This window comes from Bombus impatiens, unplaced genomic scaffold, assembly GCF_000188095.3.
Source record: "Bombus impatiens unplaced genomic scaffold, BIMP_2.2 scf_0013, whole genome shotgun sequence".
In the NCBI taxonomy this organism is placed as follows: Eukaryota; Metazoa; Arthropoda; class Insecta; order Hymenoptera; family Apidae; genus Bombus; species Bombus impatiens.
Window position 1 is genome coordinate 562,013 of NT_176432.1, and position 6,100 is coordinate 568,112.

Consider the following 6,100-nt stretch of genomic DNA (forward strand, 5'->3'; position numbering starts at 1 on the left):
GAAGCTCAAACGTAATTTCTGTTTACTTCAATTCCTCTTATTTTTATTAACTTTTTAAACTGCCACGTTTAATAATTTCTTAGTAACCCACAATGGTTACATGGTCAAAGATGATCACAAGACTCGCATAATAAGCAATAAAAAATAAGTCGAACCGAACTGACATAGGACTAGACCCTTTTTCAATGCAAATGTAGTCTTCAAGCTCAAATGTAATTTCTGTTTACTTCAATTCCTCTTATTTTTATTAACATTTTAAACTGCCACGTTTAATAATTTCTTAGTAACCCACAATGGTTACATGGTCAAAGATGATCACAAGACTCGCATAATAAGCAATAAAAAATAAGTCGAACCGAACTGACATAGGACTAGACCCTTTTTCAATGCAAATGTAGTCTTCAAGCTCAAATGTAATTTCTGTTTACTTCAATTCCTCTTATTTTTATTAACTTTTTAAACTGCCATGTTTAATAATTTCTTAGTAACCCACAATGGTTACATGGTCAAAGATGATCACAAGACTCGCATAATAAGCAATAAAAAATAAGTCGAACCGAACTGACATAGGACTAGACCCTTTTTCAATGCAAATGTAGTCTTCAAGCTCAAATGTAATTTCTGTTTACTTCAATTCCTCTTATTTTTATTAACTTTTTAAACTGCCATGTTTAATAATTTCTTAGTAACCCACAATGGTTACATGGTCAAAGATGATCACAAGACTCGCATAATAAGCAATAAAAAATAAGTCGAACCGAACTGACATAGGACTAGACCCTTTTTCAATGCAAATGTAGTCTTCAAGCTCAAATGTAATTTCTGTTTACTTCAATTCCTCTTATTTTTATTAACTTTTTAAACTGCCATGTTTAATAATTTCTTAGTAACCCACAATGGTTACATGGTCAAAGATGATCACAAGACTCGCATAATAAGCAATAAAAAATAAGTCGAACCGAACTGACATAGGACTAGACCCTTTTTCAATGCAAATGTAGTCTTCAAGCTCAAATGTAATTTCTGTTTACTTCAATTCCTCTTATTTTTATTAACTTTTTAAACTGCCATGTTTAATAATTTCTTAGTAACCCACAATGGTTACATGGTCAAAGATGATCACAAGACTCGCATAATAAGCAATAAAAAATAAGTCGAACCGAACTGACATAGGACTAGACCCTTTTTCACTCGTTTATTAACTTTTAAAACTGCCATGTTTAATAATTTCTTAGTAACCCACAATGGTTACACAAGCAATAAACAATAAGTCGAACTGATCTAAAAGAATTACTACTTCAAGACTTCCCATTCGCATCCCAGAAAGCTCTAGTACCATATAACCAATAGCTGGCCTAAACAAAATTCATGGCAAGAAAAATCTGAAAAAGATCTATAAAGAAGTATACTGCATAGATATATATACTGAAAATCTAGTCGATTAATATGACAAATTTATAAAACGTAAATGTTGGAATTTGGCATACATTCTTCTCGTATCGCCCAGCTTACTACGAAAAATTATTTTTCAGTTTCCTCATAGTACTTCCAAGGTATTTACTATCTTAAAATACCTGAGTAGGTATGACAGCTATAATAAACGTTAACATATAATATAATGAGAATCGTAGGAAACATTTTCAGCAATGACTTTTCCGAAGTACATCTTCATTCGTAATTTCAACTGATCATTCTGTCTGGAAGATCCACCGTGTACGTACAGTACACGAAATGTTCATGCGCAGCTGAGAAAAATTCCCCGAACGGCGTAACATCGCCTCGTGCCAAAGTTCTTCCTATCCGGCCGAGTGATAAATCACTTTCCGGATACTCGTACATCTGTTTCGCTGGTTTCGTATCGTATCTATCATACTGTTCGCTAAAACACCGACGTCTACGCTTCATTACGAATTCCATAACGTATCGAGTGCAGCTTTTCACGCCACCTTTGCAATTTGTCTTCGTCGTTGCGTTATTAGTAGCAACAATGAAAAATCACGGTCATCTACCGGCTTTGATATTTGCTGCGGTGACCATGGAACTGCGACAAATAATCGTGACGCTAGTCGTATGATAGCCAAAGGTCTACCGATTTCCTTCAAAATTGAAGACAACGAAAATTGGTACTAATTGCGTAGAAGAGAGGTCAGATTTTCAATTCTTTTGCCGCGACGAACAATGTGCCAGAGTTAATTACGAACGAGTATGTTTCGAATGGATGAATTTATAATAGTTGAAATTAAAATACAGTAGAGGCTCCAGCATCCGGATAACGGAGTATTTTCGGATAACGGAACAGCTTGTCTTTTTTCATGATCATTCTAGAAAACGTAATGATACAAGAACAAGATAAATATAATTTATTGTCTTTTAATTATTTGTTAGTTCCGTAGTTTTTTTGCTAACGAGTCACATACATTTTTCGTTTCTTGTAATTTATTTATATTTGACCTGTCTATCTTTATTCGTCTTATAATTGAAGAAGACGAAATTACATTCTGTTCGTGTCTCAGTCTAAATTCTTGTAACGCTATGTTAATGCTTCTCTGTATCTCCATTTTTATTGCATTCTTTTTCCTTTTAAGCGTGAGTAGACTACGGACGTTTATGCGTTTATAGGAAATTTAAAAACCGCATAAATGTCCAATGATACTTATTATAATATTCAATGAAAATGACATTTTTACCGGAGATTCTATTCGTTCAATTAGATTTATAAAAGTTCCGAATTTGCGTAAAAATCCAAGATTTTGTCTCGTCTAAATACGAGAATTAAAAGGATTGCCAAGTAATTCAACTTAAAGCAATAAAATCAAAGATTGCTCTGTGGTAGTTAGAACTAGCGTTTTGATCTCATTGCATTATATTATTATTATCTTATTTTCCACGCATGCATACGAATAGTATTATACAATATAATAATAATATTCTGTACAGCATAGCAATACTGTTATGTTCTATGATATCACTTCTTGTTCGTTAACCTATTTAAATTAAAAAATAAAAAAAAGATTTCCACGTACAATCTTCGCCTTGTTCGTATTTCAATTTCGTTCCTATAATCATATACATAGCAACATTCTTTCGACTTTACGTTTTATATAAATTTACCATTTCCTCATTTTCGATCAAATTGAACAGTCGTTTTTGTAACAATCTTTGGTATAGTTTATCCGCTTGTGGACACGGTTAGGCGTTACGAGTTTAAATAAAACGTATCCAAAGCGATCCTTGTACAACATAGTAATGCGTAGATATCAGTATTTTCGAAAATTCGTTACACTTATACCGTAAATTTTACGTACTATGTAGTTGAAGTTAAACTTGTGTTCACTTCGAAACGATACAACACACATTAAACTCATTTGGGAGCAGCACAGTAAACAAAAATTAAAGCACGTGAAATTAGTTAAGAAACGATTTATCTTCAGAAAATTCAAGGTCGACAGGAATAACCATAAGTCTGATATACAAATGTGTAATAGAGCTGATCTGGACACGTGGAAACCAGCTTCGGTGAATGGCAGCCAAGTCACAGGTTTAAAAAATTGAGAGTCAACTAGCTAAAATCCTTCGTGCGATCATAGACGCAACCTGGTACTTCAGAAGCGACGATACTTGCATACCATTGCACGTCCACTCAATCCTAGAAGAGATCAAACGATTTTCTAACAAACGCAGAACCAGAGCCAAATCTCGTGTAAATTCGCCGGTGGCACATTGTTGCACTAGTGCAGTCAGAAGACTGAAATGAAAACACTCTTTCAACTTGATATAATTTCGCTCTCATCGTACAAACAACGTTACTATTGTAAATAGCAACGTTCCCGTGGCTTGTGGTTTAAAGTAACGAAAGCCACGCGATGCTCTTCGTACTATATATATAACCATTTGTAAATATTATGCGAGTAACAGGTACAGATAAATATGGGATTATAAGAAAAAACGTTTTGTTTCAAGAAGTGCGAAACGCTACGCAGTGTCCGATTTTAATCGACATAAATATACAACTTGTAAGAAGTTATAGTCGAGTATGTACATATAATATAATATATAAATTTTAGAATATATTAGATCGTACACATTCCCTCTGTAGATTTATATAATTTTTTAACTAACACGTTGAATGCCATGGGGTCACCGGTGACCGGCGCAACAAGATTAATAGAAATACATAATTTGAACAAATGTCAATATTTCTAAATTTTTTATTATTACCATCGCTACTATAATATGTGACGAAATTAATGCAGTAAAAACATATAAAAATAGCTTTATTTATACATGAAATATAGATCTGTTATGTGCGCTCCCCACCAGTGGCTGTCGAACATGGGAAAAACCCGCTTTTTCCGTGTTTTATCTTAATGAACAATAACCCTAAGGAACGTTTCGATTTGAAGGATGTTTGATAGTAATTAAGGGCCTTGACAGTAAAGTAAAAAGTGCTAAATCTTGTGACGGTTCTTTAGGATTATTGCGGGTCCAAATAAATATGATCGAAGGATGGATTATGGTTTATGGTAGGTCCCGGGACGTAACAAAATGAAACAATTATTTAGCAACGCGATGAAACAATGTGAGATAATTGATAATCGAAAAAAATAAGTAAATCGAGTGAAATTGCACTACAGTGTCCATGGGGGTCACCGGTAATCTCAGTGAGATAAATTTATTAATGATAATTATACACCGTAACATATCTCTTGTAGGTAATACTTCAACATTATATGTATTGCATAATAAAAAATTCATCGTGACGCCACGGCCAAACCTTGTAAAACTGGCGTGGCATTTAACATGTTCAGGAAATTAAAAAGGAAAGTAGCGAATTTTTGTCAAAATCATGTTGTTAAGACAAACAGTAGATTTGGACATTAAATATGTATATTTCTGAAATTAGATAAACACGCGTACCTTTTGTACCTCGGTCGAGTAACGTTCTCCACATATTCATATTAAAGAATAATAAATTGCTAAGGTAACTTTGAATGGTTTTGATCGACCATGACTAACAGAGATTATCGTTAGCTTTCTCCAGTATAAGGGGAAATGATTAAGGCGACGCTGTCGCTAAAGAGGAAATTACTTACGTTGACTGTACAGTATCTCTGTCAAGAAAATGTTCAGTCTTCGGGTTAAACGTTTCCAGAGAAATTAGAGTTTCGATAGAAAGCAAAATCAAGGGTTTCGTCCAAGTTTCGCGATTAACTTGAATCGCTCGCGCTAAAAGGCGTTATGTTTAATGAAGGAAAAATGGGGCAGCTTTAAATTTTTCAAATGCATTTTCTACTTACCGTACTTTAGCAGTAAGATCCTCTGATTAAAATTTTTATCCGTAATGAGTGTTCCAATTCGCAAAGATTAAACTCGGTCGGCTATTAAAAAAAAAAAAAAAAAAAAAAAAAAAAAAAAAAAAAATGAAGAAAAATCTTTCGCCACGGCGAACGTAAAATTTAAAAAATCTCTACCCAACGATATTACAGAACGGAAGGTGTCTTTATACAAAACATGAAAACATAACGGAATTTACAATGAATACGGCAGAAGCTAGTGGATTTACCTTTACGATTGGCAATACGTTACAGCAGGCGGCCACTTTATAGGACGTAGAACATAGAGGGAGGTCCGCGTCTATCGGTAGGTTGAACAAAACCGTAGAATAAATTCCATTAAGAGATTTCAAAGCCGTGCATGGCACAAAGAAAGAATCAGAGCGAACGAACGACAATTTGAACGACAGAAGAAAATATACTGGCGGAGAAAAGGAAACACAGGAAAAGGGGGGAAGAGCGTAGATTGTCTCCACGAGTGGTGTCTACGATAGGTACAAGCAGAGGATCGAGGTAACGGTTTAACCCGACGTTTGCTGCACGCGGTGGTGTGTATCGTCGGTACCTGGTATGGAGAGACAAGATACGCTTTCTTGCGTGCACGTGCACAGTGCACATACATGGTGGCTTAAAATATGCGCGCAACATTTACAGGGCAAATGTTAGACATCAAAGCAATGACAGACGACAGCATCGATTATAGACGATACGCTAGAAACTGTTTGAAATTTACGTCGGATTGCACGACGAATTTACGTCGAATTTGC